Source organism: Myotis daubentonii, chromosome 16, assembly GCF_963259705.1.
Source record: "Myotis daubentonii chromosome 16, mMyoDau2.1, whole genome shotgun sequence".
NCBI lineage: Eukaryota > Metazoa > Chordata > Mammalia > Chiroptera > Vespertilionidae > Myotis > Myotis daubentonii.
Window position 1 is genome coordinate 3,656,168 of NC_081855.1, and position 23,583 is coordinate 3,679,750.

General features: G+C 45.1%; 1 protein-coding gene and 1 pseudogene across 12 annotated transcripts in view; one reads left to right on the top strand and one right to left on the bottom strand.

Moving 5' to 3' along the window:
- The window catches only part of TOM1L2 (target of myb1 like 2 membrane trafficking protein), a 142,245-nt gene that overhangs the window by 92,202 nt on the left and 26,460 nt on the right, over nt 1–23,583 (bottom strand). The gene's annotated exons all lie outside the window — the stretch shown is intronic.
- Nucleotides 15,173–15,569, top strand: LOC132218460 (large ribosomal subunit protein eL22-like; annotated as a pseudogene).

Below are 23,583 nucleotides of genomic sequence, written 5' to 3' on the forward strand. Positions count from 1 at the left end.
CACAACTTGGACATGTGTCCTTGACTGGAATCAAATGCAGGACCCTTCAGTCTGTAGGCCGACGCTCTATCCACTGAGCCAAACCAGCTAGATCAAACATTGGGAAATCTTAAACTTTCCACTGGATGATTATGTTGTCATATTAAGAATGACAGTTAATATTTTTAGATATGATAATGAAGCTGTGATTATATTGTTAAAAAGATTCCTTATCCGTGTAAACCCAGAAAAGGACATCTACTCAGAAGGACTCCTGGTGGCTAACTGGGCTCAATTTTTTTTTAAGAAACAGAGCCTAGCAGCCATTTCTTCACAGGGGCCTCTCATGCAAACTGCACTTCAGGGGGAGGCCTGCTCTGAACTGCCTGCCTCTGCACTAAACTCCCTGCCTGCCTGTGTTCCTGCCATCTGAGCCAGCCTTATAAAGGAGTTCCTGGACTCCTATTTCAACCAATAGGACTGAGCTTTCCTTTTCCAATCAGAGCTGTGCAGCTCCAACCAACCAGAGCGGCTCTTTTCTGACCAATCAGGAGAATGCCTTTTGAACCAATCAAACTGCAAGGATTTGGAGTCCTCATTTGTATGAGGACAGAACAATCAGGGACCAGGCGCAGGGACTTCGGTTCATATAAGCCAGCTCCCCTCTGGCTAAGGGAGCACACTTTCCCTTCCCACCAAAGACTGTGTTTCCCCGCCAAGAACTGAAACACTGAAGATGTCTCATCAGAGCAGAGTGGACTGACACAGAACAGAGCTGACCAAGCACAGTGGAGCCAACCGTGAAGCACAAAGCAAACCGGCAAGGAGGAGAGCAAACCATTGAGGAGCAAAGCAAGGCGTTACTGTCTAGCCCACAGGGGCTGGCCCCCAGGGCTGCCTCACAGCCTACTTGCTATATCACAGTGGAGATGTTTTGCACTAAATAAAGTTTCCCCCTTCACCCCACCCCAAACTGAATTGGCACCAAGGACCACCAGTTGACATCCTTTAAAAATACACACATGGGTATTTATAGATGAAATTACATGATGTCTGGGGTTTATTGGAAAACTAGGGGCCCAGTGCACAAATTTGTGCACCTTGAAAGAAACTGTGGGCCGCAAGGCTGCGGTGGGCACAGGGGCGGGTCTCGGCCCATCCTCCACGTCCCTGTCGGGCCCTTCCCACCACGGCCCCTGGACCCCTGCCTGCCGGCAGCCCTGCTCCCACCACCGCCACTCCCATGCGTTGACAGTGGGGCTGGTGCCATAAGTGGGTGCGAGCGGCAGCTACTGCCTTGATCGCCCCTCAGGAGCAGAGGGAGATGGAGAAGCCCTCAGGGGCAATCGGGGACGGCAGCCACTGCTTGCACTGGCGGATGGCGCCAAGCGATCGGAACCGGCACTGGGCACCATCAGCAGGTGCGAGCAAGGCCAGCACCGGCAGCAGGTGTGAGAGCTGGGTGGGAACATAGAGCACGGGAGCAAAGAATTTTCAGTAATCACCAGAGGCTTGCCCCGATGACCACGACCGGCGCCCCGCCTTGGTCTGGCACCTCCGCTCACCTGCTCCAACATCCCCACGTGGCCGACACCCACCATGTTCCGTGCTCTGCTGCCTGCTGCCGATGACCACAATGTTCCATGCACCCCCTGGTGGTCAGCCCACGTCATAGCAACCAGCTTTTCAGTTGTTCTGCTGTTTGGTCTATTTGCGTATTAGTCTTTTATCATATAGGATAATCCAGGATAGAAGTGTGTGGGGTCATAGACTAACTAAAACTGCCTGGGTTGATAATTGTTGAAACTTGCTAATAAATACATGAGAATTCACCATAATAGTGAATTATCTTTTTGTATATGTTTGAAATTTCCCATAATAAAAAAAAAATCCATAGGGAAGGCATAAAACCATTCATAACTCTGACCCAGCAATATACCCCTAAGGAAATAAGTCAGGAGGAGGGAGAGAGCTGATTCTACAAAGATACCTAATTGAGAAAAACTCTGTTGCTCCCAACAAATGAGAGATGGCGAAGCAACAAGGGCACGTCAATAAGGGGAAAAAAATGCTACGTGCCTTTTAAAATGATACATACTTTGGCTGAGTTGCTAGGCAGAAATCGGTACAGGAACGCTAAGTGAAGAAACAGGTAGCATGAAATATGTGCTTACCAACCACAAGGTAAAAATGCGTGCTCACATAACGCAAGGGTCAAAGAGAACACAGGAGGCCACGCCCTTCAGCTTCACTGCCTCTTTGCAGCGAGGCCCTGCCCACCCCGCGTGTGCAAGCACACACCAGCTGAATTAATTGTGCTCTCAGAAGCCATTCAGGAAAGACATTCATCAGTGATTACCAGGGAACATGCTTCCATTTCTGATTCATCAAGTGCTTCTGTGACCGTGGCCTTGGAAAGAAAGCGAGCAAGGCAAAACACAATCAAGTGACTCCCAGTCCAGACCACAGAGAAAATCTCATTTTGTTTTACAAGCTGGTCCTAAGTCTCATTGCTATGGTTCCTAATACCAAGTGTGAAGGAATTCCCTAAGGGCAGAACGGGCCTTTCCTCTGCCACTTGAAAGGGGAACGCTAGCCCTAACCGGTTTGGCTCAGTGGATAGATAGAGTGTTGGCCTGCGAACTGAAAGGTCCCAGGTTTGATTCTGGACAAGGGCATATGCCCGGGTTGTGGGCTCGATCCCCAGTGGGGGACTTGCAGCAGGCAGTTGATCCATGATCCTCTCTCATCATGGATGTTTCTCTCTCTCTCCTTCCTTCCTCTCTGAAATCAATAAAAATATATTTTTTTTAACACATTGTTTGTGGGTAGTTTTTATCGCGCGCTAACAGGTGGCACGGGCCATTTTTGCTAATTTTTTGCGCAAATGGCAACGTTCAGTAAAATTACGATAAGTTTAGTTTACGTATTTATATGTTACCCGCATTCTACCGCTAGTCTATAAAAAAAGTATTAATACATGTCCCGCGCTCTACTACACTGGTAGAACGTATAAATATGTAAAACGTGTAAACACGTTTCCCGCATACAATATGTTAAAAGAAAAGAAAGGGGAACGCTGAGTGGCTGCTCTCGGTGGCTGGCACAGAGGTGAAGGGCAAGAAAGAGCAAGAGCACAGGCTGGAAGCTTAAGAGCCTTGGCCACTCAGCAGCTCCATGCTGGGAGACAAGAACTGCCCCTCCAGAGTGGAGACCGCACTTAGGGAGAAAGGCTTCTGCAGTGGCTGCACGGCCTTGCCGCTCACCACCTGTGCTGCCGCCCACCTTGGAGCCCGATGGCTCTGCGTTCCTTCTGCTTAGAGCTGCAGGCTTTGGGGGCCGTGGTTTGATGTGGATATTCGAGAAGGTCCAGAAAAAAAGCCATAGAAAGTCGTTTTTTCAGGGTTTCTGGAAAGTCCCTTCCAGAAAAGTACACACACACAATTGTGCGCACACTTTTTTTTTTAATATATATATTTTATTGATTTTTTACAGAGAGGAAGGGAGAAAAAGAGAGTTAGAAACATCGATGAGAGAGAAACATCGATCAGCTACCTCCTGCACACTCCCTACTGGGGATGTGCCCACAACCAAGGTACATGCCCTTGACCGGAATCGAACCTGGGACCTCTCAGTCCGCAGGCCGACACTCCATGCACTGAGCCAAACCGCTTAGGGCTGTGCGCACACTTTTGATAAGTTCTTCATGAACCCCTGACCCCAGTCAGATACCACTCTTGCCCTAGGCCAGTGATGGCGAGCCTTTTGAGCTCGGCGTGTCAGCATTTTGAAAAACCCTAACTTAACTCTGGTGCCGTGTCACATATAGAAATTTTTTGATATTTGCAACCGTAGTAAAACAAAGACTTATATTTTTGATATTTATTTTATATATTTAAATGCCATTTAACAAAGAAAAATCAACCAAAAAAATGAGTTCACGTGTCACCTCTGACACGTATGTCATAGGTTCGTCATCACTGCCCTAGGCAGTGGTCGGCAAACTGTGGCTCACGAGCCACATGCGGCTCTTTGGCCCCTTGAGTGTGGCTCTTCCTAAGCCATAGGAATACCCTAATTAAATTAATAACAATGTACCTACCTATATAGTTTAAGTTTAAAACTTGCAACTTGGCTCGCAAAAGAAATTTCAATCATTGTACTATTGATATTTGACTCTGTTGACTAATGAGTTTGCCGACTAATGAGTTCTCAACCTTCCTAATGCCGCAACCCTTTAATACAGTTCCTCATGTTGTGGTGATCCCCAACCATAAAATTATTTTCGTTGCTACTTCATAACTGTCATTTTGCTACTGTTATGAATCGCAATGTAAATATCTGATATGTAGGATGTATTTTCATTGTTACAAATTGAACATAATTAAAGCATAGTGATTAATCACAAAAACAATATGTAATTATATACGTGTTTTCCGATGGTCTTAGGCAACTCCTGTGAAAGGGTCATTCGACCCCCAAAGGGGTCGCGACCCACAGGTTGAGAACTGCTGCCCTAGAGCATTTCAGGTGTTTTAACTGCGCTGTTAATAAGGACACTTTTTTTTTTTTTTTTAAATAAGAACACTTTAAAAAGCTGAACACAACACGAATTGTCACAGCGGCAAGGTGGCTGCGATGTGTGAGCTGCCTCCAGGAAGTGCTGTGCAGCAGCTCTCTGGGGAGGGCCCTGTGCCCTCATGCAGACACCAGCAGAGACACAGAGCCCGTGCTCAGCACGCAGGGGAGCCAAGAGCGCTCTAGCTAAGTCATGCATCTCTCATTTTCAGAAGTGAGACCCCAAGCCTGGCCACCTCAGGCCACCAGAGCATGAGACAGCCTCTTCTTGTGGGTCTGGGATGCTCACACTACTCATCACACAGACCCATTTTCCTGAGGGTTTCCTTAAATGCTCCAGGAAAATGAGGTATAGGCAACTGCCGACACACAAACTTTAGTCCATTCTCTTGGTAAGAGTCCAAGACGGGTGGTCCTAGAGAATGACCAAATCAGAGACACTGTGAGAATGAAAGGAAAGGTGGTCCGGGCATGCGGAAGGCAGGACTTCAAACTCGCAGGGCCAGGGGGGCTGCGGAGAGCCTCATGGCAGGCTCACACCTGGGAGGCCCCTCCAGGTACACTGCAACTCAGGGGCTGCAAGAGACTATTCTGTCCTTGGTCCAAGAGATAAAATGCTCTTCCCGCAGCCTCTTGCAAGCAGTTCATCAACATGTCAAGAAAGCTTTGATCACATCACTGGCCTGTTCCAGTCCCTTTCTGCCTCTCCCTATGATAGTACAAGAGAATCCGTCTAAGTTTCTTCTTGCCAAACATTAAAACATACTTAAAATATACCCTACCTACTTCCCAAAGGGATTTATGAAAGTTTTTTAATAATTTGTATCCAAGGCAAATAAAATAAAAGACTAGAAACCACATGAAATAAAAGGTGAAATTATTTTACCAAGAACCAGGAAGATCAGCAGTACAACTAGACATGACATCAAGCCTGTGCTTGCTGGCAGCCTCAAGCAAAAAGGGAAAGACAATGAGTTCCAGAGTCCTCACTTTCTGATTAAAAGCAGAATAAAAGACATTACACTAGCAGGAGAAGAATTTTTTCTTGACACTAAGTTTTCAGATGAGTTTATTGCAGTCATTCTAATATTAAGAAATAATGAACAGCATAATATATAACATATTCAAACCAGTTTTACAAAAATACGAAATGTTCTTCCTATAACTTAGCCCAGCATTGAGAACACTTCACAATTTGTCTCAGTTACTTTCCCAGCTTCATTTCCTTTTTCCTGCCTCTCCCCATCCCCACAAGGAAATATACATTTTAATCAAACCAGACTCCTTCCCAACTTCCCAGAAAACATCCCAACTTTCTCAAACTTAGTATTAATCACTCTAAACTCTAAATCCTGCCTCTTCTACAAAGATTCCCCAGTTCTCCCAGTCAAAAAAGGTCTCTTCCCAGCACACTTCCCCACCCCAGGGCAGAGCACCTTAGCTTTAATCACCCTAAACGCTTTGGGGCTTTTTGCATGTATTTATTTATTTATTTATTTATTTACTTATTTATTTACTTACTTTTATCTTTATTGTTGAGTATAACAGATGTTCCCCCTTTCTCCCCGCCCCCAGATTGCCCCCCTCCACCCGGTTCCTGCCCCGCCTCAGACCTTCACCACCCTATTGTCTGTGTCTATAAGTAATGCATATATGCATACAAAGTCTTTGGTTAATCTCTCCCCACCTTCCCACCCTTTCCCTCTGAGATTCCTCACTTTGTTCCATGTTTCCATACCTCTGATTCTATTTTATTCAACCAGGTTATTTTGTTCATTAGATTCCTGGTTCATTTATTTTTATTTTTAGATTCAACTGTTGATAGATATGTATTTATTGCCATTTTATTGTTCATATTTTTTATATTTTTCCTCGTCTTTCTCTTCTGAAAGAAGACCCTTCAACATTTCATATAATACCGGTTTGGTGGTGATGAACTCCTTTAACATTGTCTGGTCTGTGAAGCTCTTTATCTGACCTTCAATCTAAATGAGAGCTTTGCTGAGTAGAGTAAACTTGGTTGTAGGTCCTTGCTATTCATCACTTTGAATATTTCTTATCACTTCCTTCTGGCCTGCAAAGTTTCTGTTGAGAAATCAGCTGACAGTCATATGAGCACTCCCTTAGGTACTAACTGCTTTTCTCTTGCTGCTTTTAAGATTCTCTCTTTAATGCTTGGCATTGTAATTATGATGTGTTTTGGTGTGGGCCTCTTTGGGTTACTCTTGTTTGGGACTCTCTGCACTTCCTGGACTTGTAAGTCTATTTCTTTCACCAGGTAGGGGAAGTTTTCTAACATTATTTCTTCAAAAAGGTATTCAATATCTTGTTCTCCCTCTTCTCCTTCTGGCACACCCATAATGTGAATGCTGGTATGCTTGAAGTTGTCCCAGAGGCTCCTTACATTATCTTCATATTTTTTTTATTATTTTTTATTTTTGCTCTTCTGATTGGGTGTTTTTTGCTTCCTCACATTCCAAATCATTGATTTGATTCCTGGAATCCTCTACTCTACTGTTGAATTCCTGTAAATTATTTTTTATTTCAGTTAGTGTATGCTTAATTTCTGACTGGTCCTTTTTCATGTCTTTGAAATTCTCAATAAGACCCTCAAAAGTCTCACTAAGTCCCTTGAAGCTCTCATGAAGATCCTTGAGTAACCATGGTTTTGAACTCTGTATCCAGTAGTTTGCTTGCTTCCATTTTCTTCATTTGTGACATGTTTCTTTGTCTCCACATTTTGGCTGCTTCTTTGTGTTTGTTTCTATGTATTGGGTAGAGCTGCTATGTCTCCTGGAACTGGCAGAGTACATTAGGTTTATGTAGGGCCCACCCAGTGGCTCAGTCTCTCCAGTCACCTGAGCTGGGCACTCTAGGTTTGCCCCTGTGTGGGCTGTGTGTACAGTCTTACAGTTGAGCCTTGATTACTGTTGGTGTCACTGAGAGGAATTGACCTCCAGGCCAATTGTCTGAGGACCAACTGTGACTATAGTGGAAGAGCTGCTGTGCAGGGGACACCCTTATGGAGCAGGAATTGCTTCAGTGGGGCTCCGGTGCTCACCCCTTGAATGTGTTGCTTGCAGATGTGTAGAGGTGTATGGTCTGAAACTATCCACTAGGTGCACTGGCTCTGAAGCCTACCAGGTGGTACAATGTCAGCCACTGCCTGCGGCCACCTGGCAGGAGCTACAGAGAGATCTGCAGATGGCTGCTACTTGTATTGGGCTTGGGGGTGCCCAGGAGAGGCCCAGCTGTGACGCAAGGCAGGCTGGTGCTAGTGCCGGGTCTTGGGCCTTTTATTAATAGGTTTGGGACCTGCTGATGTCAGCTGCTACTTTGAGAGATTTTAAGAAAGTCTGAAGCCTGAGCCAGGACAGGTCATTCATATAGAAAAGCTGCTGCAAACAGCTTGAGTGGGACTGCAAATTAGATGGGGCGGGGCCTCAGGGACTCATTAGGGTGAAGCAAACCGTGTGAGCCAGGCTGATGGAGACTCAGATATGGCTGCCAGTCAGCCATGACATGGGGGAAATCCCAACACAGGAACAATGACCCCTGTGAGCACCCCTGTCTTGGAGAAAGTTGCCTCCAAGTTCCTGCCCTAATGCCAGACAATCCAGTTCCTCTCCATATGTCCCAAAGCTGCTCGGCACTGGAGTTCAGAGGGATTGAGTCCAAGTAAGTTCGTGCACTGGCCCTTTAAGAGGAACACCTGGGTCTCCAGCCGCCTCCGTGTCACTCAGCAATAATCCCTGCTGGTTTTTACAGCCTCAAGTTATGAGAACTTCTCTTCCCAGCTCTGGAACCCTGGATTGGGGGTCTGGTGTGGGGCTTGGACCCCTTGCTCCTCACAGGGGGCCTCTGCAGCCAAGATATCTTTTCCGATTAAAAAAACGGCACACGTGGGTGTCGGACTAGCCAGTTCTGTGCCTCCACGTCTCCTACCAGTCTTAAAGTGCTTTCTTCTTCTCTAGTTGTAGGATTTCTATTCGGCCAGCTTTCAGACGGTTCTGAATGATGGTTGTTCTGTACTTTAATTGTAATTTTGATGTGGCTGTGGGAGGCAGCAAGTACCAATGTTTACTTACACCACCATCTTGGTTCTCCACCCTAAACTCTTTAAATCCTGCCTCTTCTACAAAGATTCCCCAATTCTCCCAGTCAAAAGGGGTCTCCGCCCAGCACTTCCCATGCTCCTCTACCACACCAGGGCAGAGAACCCCCTAGGCAAAATCATGCAGAGGCACAGGATATCTGGAGTCAGGCTGACCTGACCTCTAATTCCATTCTGTTGTTTATTGGCTATGTGACCCCAGGCAAACAATTAAATTTCTCTGAGCCTCATCTACAGCACAGGAATCACAAAGCTTTTGTAAGAATTAAATGAACATTTACAAAGGCCTGGCACAGGACCTGGCATATAACAGCTCTCAGAAGTAGGGGTGGCAATAGGTGCTATTGTAGAGACTTGGGTTACTGTTTTCTCTCACCCACCTGAAAAGAAGCTCCTAGAAGGCAACATAGTAAAGTATCTCCCAGAGTGCTTGATACTTAGGGCACCTCAGTAACAGAGTGGTGTGTCTGAAAGGAATTACGTATGAGATCCCGACATGCAGTGGCTTTATGCACACCCAGGTCTGGAACACAAAGCTCCTAAATCCCAGGCCATACTTGATCCACACAGTGCTGCCGGCCCCTGAGGGTCTCAAGTACATTGCCCTCCTGTCTCACACAGGAAAGACCCTCTTCCCCAAGAGAAAATCACTCTTCTCATACAGCTCTCCAAGTACCCAGCGAATCACATCACTCCAACCTGAGGTGCCGTCTTACCTGAAGAGCTATTCCAGGCGAGCCGGTGTGTATTTCACTGTCCCGAACGCACAGCGCCCACCAGTGCCCTGATGAACTCCAGATGCCATCCATCAGCCCTTGACGGCTCATTTGGTATAACATGAACACTGTGGGCTCTAACCACTCTAGCACTTACAAGCTACTGGAATATGTCTTTCCACTCATGAAACAACCAAATTACCTTTTAGGATTGAGATGTTCCAGTCATTCTTAAGTGACTTAACCCTAGAAAGTCTATGGAAAAAACTAATTTCAAGGAATTTTTGTTTCAAAAGCAGAAGGCAAAAGCAGTAAGTTATAATGCAACTTTTTAAACAAATAGGCTAGAAACCATACATCTCTTCACTTCCTAAGGATACAGCATTGTGGTGATGCTTCCTGGACAGCAGTGTAAAAAGAGTTTTGAGCACTAGCCGGTTTGCTCAGTGGTTAGAGTGTCAGCCCACAGACCGAAGGTTTGTGGGTTGGTCAAGGGCACAATGCCTCAGTTGCGGGTTCAATCCCGAGCCCTCGTCAGGCTGTGAGCAGGAGGCAACTAATCAATGTGTCTCTCTCACATCCATGTTTCTCTCTCTCTTTCTCCCCCTTACCCCTCCCTTCTGCTCTCTCTAAAAATCAAAGGAAAAAGATACCCTCACTCCTTGGGTGAGGGTTAAAACAAAACAGCTGTGAACCTTCTAGTTTGGAGTTCCCTTCAGAAGTGTGTGGCTGTGCTGTGGGAGCAAGCCAGCCCTCCCTGAGGGAGGGAGGGAGTCAAGGAGCACACTTTGGAACCAGACAGTACTGGATGCAAATCTCACTTCGAAATCTTGGTGAAGCTGTTGACCCACCTTGGGCCTCACTGTTCTCATATATACAATGGAGATATAGTACTAATGCAAATAGAAATGACTCATTTGGGGAGTTTGTTAAAAATACAGGGAGACATGAGTCTCATCCCCAAAGATTACTTCAGGGAGTCTGTTGTGGGGCACAGAAATCTGTGAGGATTTACATTGTTTTTCATTTTTAAGTACAAAACATGCAAAAACATTTCCCCCTTGTAAACTATTAAAACATTACCTTGTCAGTTATGAATGCACTCAGCTATAAGCAATTTAGAAAAACTAACAGTCATTTAAACCGGTGTGGGGGGGGAGGGGTCATTTTTCTCATGAACAAGAAGAAATCTAGAAGCAGGGAGTTTGGAGCTCGAGCAGCCACTCAAGGATTGCGTGAAGGACCAAGGACTGGTATCCTTGGTATCCTTTCTGCTCTGCCATCACTGGCCTGTGGCGCCACCCCTCCAACTGCAAGGGCTGCCCCAGCAGGCAGGGCTGTGACAGGCAGGCAGCCGCACAGGAGCCAAAGGGCTTTACTATTCTGTTCACAAAGGGTGCTCTCCCTAGGGGCTAATCCTCTACCTCACAGGCCAGAGCTGTGTCCTATGGTCACTCCTAGCTGCTAGAGAGACTGCATAAGAGAATGTTTTAGCTGGGCGCATAGCCACGCCAAACAAAATCCAGGAAGAATGAGGCGCAGGCACTGAAGAGGAAATGAGCAGCGTCTACTACAATTACAGATAAGCTTCGTGTCCCCTTGACCCTCTCTCCCGTGTAGCCGTTAATTCAGGCCTCGTGGGCATTTTTACTAAGCGCCTCACCAGATTCTGAAGCCCCCTTCCCCACAAAGTTTGAGGACCACCTCCACACTTACTGTGCTCATGCAGAGATTAGCTCTGGCTTTTAAGTGTTCAGTCTAGTGGAGCCGTCATAGTTGTCCACTCAATATTCACTCTCATCCTCTTTCCTCCCCCTACAAGTCACCCAGAAAAACCCAATCTCATTTGCTATAGCCATATCTCAAGTTTGGCCTTGCCCAGCATACGACACTGGGTAGTGGAAAACAATTGGCCTGTTTAACAAATCAAAGCTGCCCTTCACAATATGACAATCTGCCACCTCTGACAATATTTCAAGAATGTGAAATACTGGCCCGAACCTGAAGCCATGCTGCCTTGCCTGAGATGACAGCGTCACCCCCAGGCGACCTGCTGCCTGGAATAAGGTTTGCTTGTGCTCTGCAGACACATTCACTACTGGGTTAGGGGGGAAACGTGATGGTGGGCAAGTGTTCATCACCATTAAGTGGAAAAAAATCCAGAGAAAAGCAGCACACAGTTTTCTATTAGAAAGTGCAGACCTGTGCAAAAAGGAAAAGCAGGAAGGCGAATCCCAATGTGCAGCCCAGGAAACATCTTGGTGCTGAGAGTAATTATGTTTATTCCATTTTGGTTTTGTTGGGAAGGGAAGGAAACTTTCCAAAATTTTCTACAAAAAAATTTGTATTACTTTTAGAATTAGTTTATGATTTTTTAAAAATCTGTCAACGTATACTGTCATGAGGAATCATATGATAATTTTTGGAAGGCCTCTGGTGGGTCAGCTCACCCAAGCCTATGCCATATTTTATCTGCTTATCTGGTCTTTGCATAAAATTAAATACCAACTGAGGAAGACTTCAGCCAAAGCAAGGGTGTGACCGTATAGGTAGGGCACCATGACCAGGCTGCCAGCTACAACCGTAGCATTTTAACAACCTGAAATCATTCAGATTTAACGGGAAAACAAAGTCGCTGTGATTTCCTAATTAAGAAGCTGCAAAAAGAAATGCAGGTTAATTACTCAGCAACCATGCTGCACTCAGCTACCCTGCACCCAGCAAAAAGCCAGCCGCCCTCTGGGAGGAACCAAATGCCAAGACCCTGCAGCATAGCAGGCAGCCAACTGTTAAGAAAACTTTTTCCAACCAGGGTCCACTTTTGGCAAACCCCTGCCTACACTCTCCTCAGGAAGCCTCTGGGGCTATCAAATAAGCAAGCTAACACATAGATGAAAAGGCAAGTCTACACATTGGATGCTGTTAACTTAGGGCCGCAGCTGAACTATGAGTCAGGTCTGGGGAAGTAACTTCCTATCTAAGACTCTATTCTCTACTCGTCTGTCCTCTCTAGCAATGCTATGGCCCGCTGGAATCAGCAGCCTGGCTTCTCCTAAAACAAAGCTGCCCCAAGTCAAGAGGGCAGGGTAGGTAAATGCTGTGCTCACCTCCTCCCACGACCACATCAAAACTGCAACTAAATTACAGAACCACCTGAAGGCCACTGAACAGAACCCCTCTAACTAAGGAGGTACAGAAGTTACATAAGACTGGTAGGAGGGGTGAGGACTCACAGTGTGGCGATCAGCGGTCGAGAGGGATATTTCGGATTTGGAGGTCCTCTCTGAGAGTGAGAGGCTCGGAGCACCAGTGCCAAGGAGCGCCCACCACACTGGCTGTGAAAATCAGCGGGGAGACAGTCCAGGGGGTCTGCGGGCTGCCGTAAACCAGGCACCCTCTTAAACAGCCCGAGCAGACTCACCCCCCACATACCTGTGCCCTAAGCTCCAGAGAAGGGGGAGCGGCTTGAAAAGCACCAGGGGAGGCACTGCCTTAGAGGCCAGAGGGGCAGCTCTCGCCTGGACTGAAGTGCCAGCAGCGCCCTGTTCCTTTGCTGACTCTCCCCCACACGCCTGCCACCAAAGCTTAGTTTCCATCAACCTGGCTAGCACACGCTCACCCCACCCTGGCGATTCTCTGAGACCCCACCCCACAAAATGTACACATCTGGCCTGAATTTCTTTCAGAGTCTCAGCCATACAAGTGGCTGGCTTGGGCCCAGCCTATGGACTTTCCTAAAATCCTCAAGGGTCCCAAACCCCAAACAAGAATGGGCTGGCTTCAGTGTGCCCTGTACCTCTTGCTAAATGGCCCCAAGCCCAGCACCAGTGCCCGATGGTTTCAGTCACAGCATAACCATCCCAGGACTGGATACAGGCAATGGCTGACCTTGGGCTGCACAAGAGGCCCAAACACCTGTGCTTCCAGACCACACAAAGCACACCCAATTAGCACCACAAGTAACACACCCAAGAATGGACTCGGCACGGGCCAGGGTCCCACTTTGTAGGGTCGGCCTCTGCACAGCAACTCCTCTGCTGTAATCACAACCAGTCTTCCCAGCCCACCAGCCTGACTGTCAATCCCACCCACTGATGTGCTAACAGCAACTAGTCTCAAATACAACAGGAGAGCAAACAGAACCCACACGAGGGACACCCCTGGAGCGCCCAGCTCAAGTGGACAGGAAGACTGCACCACTGGGCCCACAGGACGCCAACTGCGTAAGGCCACTCTGCCGAGGCTGGGAGATGTAGCAGCTCTGCCTCATACATAGACACAAACACAGGGAGACAGCCAAAATGAGGAGACAAAAAACATGTCCCAAGTGAAAGAACAAAACTCCAGACAAAGAACTAAACATAATGGAGGCAAACAATCTATCAGATGCAGAGTTCAAAACACTGATTATAAGGATGCTCAGCTTAAGGGAAGTATAGGTGATCTCAGTGAGAACTTCAACAGAGAGATAGGAAACATTAGATGATGCAGAGGATCAAGTCAGTGATTTGAAAGACAAGGTAGCAGAAAACACCCAATTGGAACAGCAAAAAGAAAAAAAAACTCAAAAAATAAGGATAGTTTAGTCCTGGCCAGTGTTGCTCAGTGGTTACAGCGTTGGTCTGCACAGGTTCGATTCCTGGTCAAGGGCATGTACCTGGGTGGTAGGTTTGATCTCCAGATCCAGTCAAGGCATGTGCAGTAGGCAACCAATTGATGTGTCTCTTTTACAATGATGTTTCTCTCTCTCTTTCTCCTTCTCTCTCTCTCTCTCTCTCTCTCTCTCTCCCTCTCTCCCTCCCAATCCCTCCCTCCTTTCCACTCTCTCTAAAAATCAATGGAATAAAACATCCTTGGGTGAGGATTAACAACAACAACAAAAATCAGGATAGTTTAAAGGACCTCTGGGACAACATCTAGAATAACATTTGCATCTTAGGGTTACCAGAAGAAGAAAACAAGGGACTGAGAACCTATTTAAAGAAATAATGACTAAAAACCTCACTAACCTGGAGAAGGAAAAAGATACACAAGTCCAGTAAACACAGAGATCCCAAACAAGATGAACCCAAAGAGGCCCACACCAAGACACATTATAATTAAAATGCTAAAGGTTAAAGACAAAGAGAGAATCTTAAAAGCAACAAGAGAAAAGCAGTTAGTTACCTATAAGGGAGCTCTCATATGACTGTCAGATGATTTCTCAACAGGAATTTTGCAGGCCAGAAGGGATTGGCACAAAATATTTAGTGATGAAAATCATATAACGCAGACAGATTACTCTATCCAGCAAAGCTATCATTTAGAATCAAAGGAAAGATAAAGAGCTTTCCAGACAAGAAAAAGCTGAAGTACATCACCACCAAACCAGTATTACAAGAAATGTTAAAAAGACTTCTTTAAAAAGAAAAAATAATAAAAAATAGGAATAGGAATATATAACAAAGAAAATACTCTCATTGACAAAGGCAAACACATAATAAAAGCAGTGGATCAATCAACTATAAAGCTACTACAAAGGTTAAAAGGCAAAAGTAGGAAGGTCATGTATAATTATGACAAAAGTAAAAAATAAATGCAGAAGGGATAAGTAAAAATGGTAGTAATTTTAGAATGTGTTCAAGCTTAGTGACCATCAACTTAAAATTCACTGCTATAAACATAGCTTGTTATATATGAAACACATGGTAACAAAACCTAAAATCTACAAGAGATATACAAGAAATAATGAGCTGTTGGGTTTTTTTTTTTTCTGCCTCCACGGCCACTATAGCTCCCATGAAAAAAACTCATAGCGAAGGGAGGCAAAAAAAAAAAAAAAAAAGAAGCAGGTTCTGAAGTTTACCTTTGACAGCACCCATCCTGATGGAATCACGGATGCTGCCAACTTTGAGCAGTTTCTTCAGGAGAGAATCAAATGGAAAAGCTGGGCATCTCGGTAGAGGGGTTGTAACCATTGAAAAAAGCAAGAGTAAGATCACTGTAATGTTTGAGGTGCCTCTTTCCAAAAGGCATTTGAAATATGTCACCAAAAACATATCTGAAGAAGAATCTACGTGACTGGTTGCTCAGTTACTAACAGCAAAGAGAGTTAGGAATTGTGTTGCTTCCAGATAAACCACGATGAAGAGGAGGAAGAGGAGGAGGATTAAAGCTCATTTATGTGGCAAATTTTGTGTGAGTCTTGACTAAAGCTTGGGAACCAAAAATAAAATAATAAAATAATAAAATATAATAAAATAAAATAAATAAAATAAAATAAAATAATGAATAAATAAATAAATAAATAAATAAATAAATAAAATAAAAAAGAAATAAAGGGAAGGAATCCAAACACAATCAGTGACCAAGAATGTTGAAGAGAGGCAAGAATGCATCAACTAGTACTAACTCTCACTGAAGTCTTTTTTTGTGCCCAGCACTGATATAGGCATCATGAGGAACAAGCCCTCAAAGTAGTTAAAATCCAGTTTGAAAAGCGTTTGCAATCCCTGAGAGAAATACATCACCTCTACAGTAGTCTTGTCCGGAAATTAAAGCTGAACGTGACCAGACCACAAATATAACTTCTACTTTACATGAAATATGGAAAGCAGGAACATGTGAACATGTTAAATGATACCATAGGAATACGATCAGCAAAATCCAGACTACAGGAAACTATAGGACAAACGACCTGGTTTCTTCAACAAATAAATTGCAATGAAATAAATATGGAGGAAGTGACTTTAGATTAAAAGAGACATAAGAGATATACCAACTGATTTGTAATGCCAGATCTTATTAGTTTCTATTCAAACAAACAAACTTGAAAATATATATAACATTATGAGGCAACTAGAAATTTGAATATTAACTAAATATGCATCAGAGACTTGTTGATCATTTTTAAGTTATAATAATGGTATTATGGTTGTTGTTGTTTTTTAAAAAAAGAGTTCGTTTTCATTTAGAGGTATACACTGAAATATACAGCTGAAATAATATGACTTGGGGAATTTACTTCAAAATAATGTAAGCCAGGAAAGGCAGTAGGTAGACGTATTGACTAAGTATAATAGATCATGACTTTGTAATTATTGAAGTTATATAAAGGGTAAGTGGAGGTTCATTACAGTATTCTCTTTATTTTTGACGTGTTTAAAATTTTCCATAACACAAAGTTTAAAAAATAAACCTAGATTTAAAGACTGACACATTCAATATTCTGAGAGAAAAGTTAAAGTAACAACTATAGGGCATAGATTATAAATGTAACAGATGTTTAGGTGAGGGAAGTATTCCAATTCAATATACATTTACTGAGTGCCTACTCTGTACTAGACTCGAGTTCCTCATCTATAAAATGGGACGTTAAAAAGTCTGCTTCATCGGGTTGTTTCTAAGAGGAGATAAGTTATTACACATACCAAGCATTTAGAATAGTATCTGGCCCTGGCCGGCGTGGCTCATTAGTTAAAGCACCGGCCTGTGCACTAAAGGGTCACAGGTTTGATTTCCGATCAAGGGCAAGTATCTGGGTTTCAGGCTCTCTCTAGCCACTGTCAGGGTGCATGTGGGAGGCAACCAATCGATACGTGTGCGTGTGTGTGTGTGTCTGTCTGTCTGTCTCTCTCTCTCTCACCCTCCCTCCCTCCCTCCCTCTCTTTTTCTCTCTTCCTTTCTCCCTTTCCCTCTTCCTTCCCTCCCTGCTTGTGTCTGGGCTGAAGCAAAGGTACTCAATAAATGGTAGCTTTAAATAACTATGCAATAAATATTAAGACTCATTTTGTTGTTGAGAAAACTGAGGCTCAGAAAAGTAAGGTAGTTTGTCCAAAAGGTCACTACCAGAAGAGGTAGAGCCTGGGTTTCAGAATCAGTCTGCCTACCCTCAGGCTGGGCTCCCCTGGGCTTGCCACAGGCAGAAGAGCCCTGTGACCACAAGAGTATGAAGAATGAAAGTGTTAGGGAAGAAATAAGCTATGACGCTTTGAACAAAGAAAAGGAATAAGGTAAGGCTGAAAGGAGTGAGGAAGAATGCCGTCCTGGCCGCTGTGGCTCAGTTCATTGGGCATCATCCCATGCCATGCACAGAAAGGTTGCCAGTTTGATTCCCAGACAGAGCACATGCCCAGGTTGCGGGCCCAATCCCCTGTAGGAGGCATGCAGGAGGCAGCCAGTTAATGTTTCACTCTCACATTGATGTTTCTCTCTCCCTCCCTTCTCTCTCTAAAACTCAATAAAAAAATCTTAAAAAACAAACAAACAATAAAGGAAAAATAACATTCAATACCTCAGAAATGCCATTCCAATGAAGTTCAGGGCAAATTCTTCTAATTAAAGACTGATTCCACAGCTGTCCTTGGGGTGACCTCACTGATTCAAATAAGTAGCCACAGGGTTTCAGAGGGAACTGTTTTAACTCTGCTTTCCATAATAAGGATTCTGGATTAAAGCTTCCATTAGTGGGTCAGTCTCATAAATTATTTTCTTGGCTGGATCCCAAGAAAGCCAGGCCATCATTCCAGCAAGGAAGTGATCAGGTTTGCATTCCTACCCAATAGGAGGCTTCTTCCCAGAGCTTACCAGTCATACCTGTAAGATCTATAACCTGGGATGCTCAACCTTCTCCTAAAATCTGTTCCATGCTTATTTAGGGAAACGACAGTTGAAGATGGCTGTCCAGACGGCAACCAGAACACACTTGCACCCAGAGAAGACCATTTCTTCAGTAAACAGGCAGACAAAGGTCATCTCTAGATTTGCTGCCACTTCTACCATCAGAGCTTAGGCGGCACCTTGTGGTGAGGGAGCTATGAGAGCCCCTGAAATTCCTATTCTGACCTGACAATCCTGTTCACATGATGGAGGGGCACCGCCGACGAGCACATTCCAGAGGCCTTTGTGGTGGCGCAAAAAGAGGACTGGTCATGGCCTGAACTTTCCATTCAAGTCCTGGCCCTTTGCAGGCCACCGACAATCATTTATCTACTTGGCGTCCTTGTTTACGAGGAAGGATAACAGAGAACCTCACTGCACCATGTGAAACTGAAACATGTGAAAAGCCAGACAAAAGGTTGCCTACTTACACCATTATGCGAGCCCTGTGAAGGCAGAACTAGATCAGCTCCTGCAGAAGAGGGATTTTGAGGGTCTCTGACCTGTTTGCCCCGAGAGGCAGAAGGCAACAAGGCAACTGGCCTGTGCGTTGGTCAGGCCTGGGTTTGATTTCCGACTCTGCCAGATTATCTTCAGTTTCCCATAGTCCAAGCAAAATAAACCTTGTCGACCCCTCACTATCTTGGCTGATTGAAAAACAAAAATCCAGACAACCTGGGAGCCTCATTTTGCTTTAGAGTTTCAGCCTCTTTACACGAAAATGTACCACAAAAGGGCTGATGTGAACTTTCTGTATTTGAATTATCTTCCTCATCCTGTTCTCCTTATTTCTCTCCTTGCAGGTAAGTATGATAATTAACAAGCCCCTAAAAAGAGAAGGAAGTAGGGGATACAGACAACGGAGCCTAGGGAAGATCTGCAACCCAGATCATCAGCTTTCACAGAAACAGCACTGGGTTAAAACATCAGACAGAGCTAAGGACCATATGGGCGTAGTCTGCCTGACCCATGGTCAGCATGGTCTTCTTCATAAGGCCACAAAGCAAGGTTCAATAAAGAATTAGCCATGCCCAGCTGGTGTGACTGTGGTCGAGCATCGTCCCATGCACCAAGCGGTCACAGGTTCTATTTCCAGTCAGGGCACATGCCCGGGCTGCAGGCTCAATCCCCAATTGGGGGGGAGGGGGGGAGCGGCGCAGGAGGCAGTTGATTGATGTTTCTGTCACTTTCCCTCCTTTCTCTCTAAAAATAACAATAAAAACGTATTTTTAAAAAAGAAAAAAGAATTAGCCATAATGAAGGTGGGGCATTGGGGGCAATCAGATCTGGGCTCAAACCCCTGGCTTTGCAATCTATTCACCCCAAGACCTCAGACCAGTTACTTTATCTTGGATTCAAGCCTTTGTCATCTCATTAGTAAAATGGGAATGTTAACTAACACTGTGGGACTGTTATGAGAATCAGAAAGGAGATATATATATATATACTTCTTTAATTTTCTTTTTAAACAATCTTTATTGTTGAGAGTATTGTAGATGTCCCCCTTTTTTACCCCCATTGCCAATGGTCCACCCAGTTCCTGCCCCACCCCAGGCTTTCACCATCCTATTGTCTGTGTCCACAGGTAATACATATATGCATGCAAGGCCTTCAGTTAAGGTCTTTCCCCCAACTTCCCTCTGAAATTCCTCAGTCTGTTCCATGCCTCTGGTTTTATTTTATCAGTTTATTTTGTTCATTAGATTTCTTGTTCATTAATTTTTATTTTTAGATTTAACTGTTGAAATATATGTATTTATTGCCATTTTATTGTTCATATTTTTCTCCTTCTCCTCCTTCCCCACCCTCCTCTTCTTCCGTCCTATCCCCCTCTTACCCCCCCCCCCCCCGCCTTCTTCTTAAAGAAAACTCTTCAACATTTCATGCAATACTGGTTTGGTGCTGATGCTCTCCTTTAACAGTTTCTTATCTGTGAAGCTCTTTATCTGACCTTCAATCTAAATGAGAGCTTTGCTGGGAAGAGTAAACTTGGTTGTAGGTCCTTGCTATTCATCACTTTGAATATTTCTTACCATTTCCTTCTGGCCCGCAAAGTTTCTGTTGAGAAATCAGCTGTGTCATATGAGAGCTCCCTTAGGTAACTAACTGCTTTTCTCTTGCTGCTTTTAAGATTCTCTCTTGATCTTTAACCCTTGGCATTTTAATTATGATGTGTCTTGGTGTGGGCCTCTATGCTTCCTGGACTTGTAAGTTTATTTCTTTCACCAGGTAGGGGAAGTTTTATGTCATTATTTCTTCAAATAGGTTTACAATGTCTTTTTTTTAAAATTAAATCTTTATTGTTCAGATTATTACATTTGTTCCTCTTTTTCCCCCCCATAACTCCCCTCCACCCAGCTCCCACCCCACCCTCCTCCCTCACTCCCCACCCACTGTCCTCATCCATAGGTGCACGATTTTTGTCCAGTCTCTTCCCACATCCCCCTCACCCCTTTCCCCCCCCAAAATAGTCAGTCCACTCCCTTTCTATGCCCCTGATTCTATTATAATCACCAGTTCATTCTGTTCATCAGATTATTTATTCACTTGATTTTCAGATTCACTTGTTGATAGATGCATATTTGTTGTTCATAATTTGTATCTTTACCTTTTTCTTCTTCTTCCTCTTCTTAAAGGATACCTTTCAGCATTTCATATAATACTGGTTTGGTGGTGATGAACTCCTTTAGCTTTTCCTTATCTGTGAAGCTCTTTATCTGACCTTCAATTCTGAATGATAGCTTTGCTGGATAAAGTAATCTTGGTTGTGAGTGCAAAGTCTTGTTGTAGTTGAGCCTTGATTGCTGTTGTCATCACTGTGAGGAATTGACCTCCAGGCCAACTTGGCTGTGAGGATGAGCTGCGACTACAGTGGGAGATCTGCTGTGCAGGAGACACCCCAATGGAGCAGGGCTTGCTTCAGTGGGGCTTTGGTGCTCACTGAGTCTGCCCCTTCAGTGTGTCGCTTGTGGATATGTAGAGTTGTAATCTAGTATGGTATGAAGCTATCCACTGGGTGCACTGGCCCTGGGGACTCCCAGGTGGTACAAAGTCAGCCCCTGCTTAGGGCTTCCTGGTTGGAGCTACAGAGCAAACTGCAGATGGCTGCTACTTGTATTGGGCTTGGAAGTACCCATGGAAGGGCCACCTGTGAAGCAATGCAGGCGGGTGCTAGTGCCAGGTCTTGGGCCTCTTATTGATAGGTTTGGGGCATGCTGTCACCAGCTGCTGCTTGTTTGAGAGATTTTAGAAAAGTCTGAAGCCTGAGCCAGGACAGGGCATTCATATGGGAAAGCTGCTACAAACAACTTGGGTGGAGCTCAGAGGAAGTGGAACAGTGTAAGTTTGTGTGCCAGCCCTTTAAGAGGGACTGCCTGAGTCTCCAGCAGCCTCCATGTCACTCAACTACAATCCCTGCTAGTTTTTACAGCCCGAAGTTATGAGGACTTCTCTTCCCAGCTCTGGAACCCTGGACTGGAGGTCTGGTGTGTGGCTGGGACTCCTTGCTTCTCATGGTAGGACTCTGCAGGAAAGATATCCCTCGCAATTAAAAAAAAAAAAAAAAAAACACCACACATGGGTGTAGGACCAGACCATTCAGTGCCTTTGCTCCTCGTGGTGTACTTTTTTCTTTACTTCTCTAGTTGTTGGACTTCCATTCAGCCAGATTGCAGGCAGTTCTGAATGACAGCATTTACTTTTCCACCATCTTGGTTCTCAGGATACAAATATTTAAAGAATGTTTATAGTAAGAGCTGCTGCTGACACATACACTGTCTCATTTAAGCATTAAAACCACCCTGTGAGGAAGCTATTACTGCCCCCATTCTTAAAGATGAGGACACTGAGGTGCAGACTGAGTAATGTGTCCCCAAAACACAGGTGGTGAGTGCTAGGCCTGAGAATGAGACCTGGGCTTGTCTGCCCCCGAGGTTGTGTTCTTGGTGCCATTACAGTGCTTGGTGCATGGCAGGTTGTAAAGAAAAGGCAGCTATTGGGACTCTGGCAAAGGCCCGCCTGAGCCTGACTCCGCAGCTCTGGGATGAGGCATCATCATGCCCATTTTACGGTGAGGAGGCGGGGGCCCAGCTGGTTTAGACTCCTGGAGTTCAATAAAAAGCCCATTCTCCAGAGGCATATGCCTCAGTATATTTATGAATAAAATGACATGCAGTCTGGAATCCGCTTCAAAATAATGCAGAGCCAGGGAGGATGGTGTGGTAATGAGATGAAACAGATGTTGGATTGGCCAGATGTTGAGAACTGTGGAAGCTAAGTCATGGGTACACAGAAGTTTACTATACTGTGTTCCTTATTCTTGTTTGTTAGAAACTTTGCATAATAAAAAGCAAGAGCAAAAAATATCACCTCATCTCCAGGAAAATGTATAAGGCGGAGGTGGGTCTCAAATTGAGGTGTGTTCTGTTTCCAAATTCCAAGTTCTCTCCATTCCACTGTAATAAAGCATTCTTCCTTCTTTCCATCCTCACTACATGGTCCAGCTGCACAAGGGGACTGGCATCATTCTAGAACCCAAAGTTCAGGTCATCTAAGTTGGAAACTGCAAGGCAACCTCCACTGAGCATAGTATGGCGGCAGCCCACACTGCTGTAGGGGTGCAAGGGAAGGGTGAGCCCTGCTGCCTGCAGAGTCTAGGAAAGGTCTTAGAAAGGAAGCAGGACTTTGGTGTGAAAAGGATGTGAATGATGTGAAGGAGAATGAAGGGATAAGAAAGAGAGGAGGGAGGAAAGAAGTGCATGTAGGTGCATGGGCAGGGGCTGCGCAGGCTGAGCTCTGCTTCCTCGGCTCCCTTTGGGTGCTACTGCAGCCCCCACTGGTGTCCTTTCACTAGTCTCCTCCCCCCCTCTTTTTTTTAAAATATATTTTATTGATTTCTTACGGAGAGGAAGGGAGAGGGATAGAGAGTTAGAAACGTCGATGAGAGAAAAACATCGATCAGCTGCCTCCTGCACAACCCCCACTGGGGATGTGCCCGCAACCAAGGTACATGCCCTTGACTGGAATCGAACCCGGAACTCTTCAGTCCGCAGGCCAATGCTCTATCCACTGAGCCAAACTGGTCAGGGCTGTCTCCCCTCTCTTAAGCTACCCTCCACACCGTCCCAGGATGATCTTCCCAAACAGAAATCTGATCACATCTTCCCCCTGTGCATTAAAAACCTCCCTGAGCTCCCCAATTAACTCTAGACAATGTTTACACTTCTCAACCTGACGCTCTTGGTGCCTGTCACTAACCAGCACTCACTGCCACCTGCCCCCTTGCCAGGTCCCCACACGGATACCCAAAGCCTGGCGTCTAGCTGCCTCACACACCTGGGTACCTTTTCTCTGATGTTCTCTCTTCCCAACATGTCCCGCCTCCTGATAAACGCCTGTAAGACCAGCTCAGATGTCACCGCCTCACTCTGCCCCAGCAAAGCACACACCCACTGTTATCAGGACACCCTCAACCTACACTTGTTTGCTTCCTAATGAGAATGTGGGCTCTGGGTCTAGAGAGGCCACCCTTATTGTTCCCCATCTACACAACGGGTGACC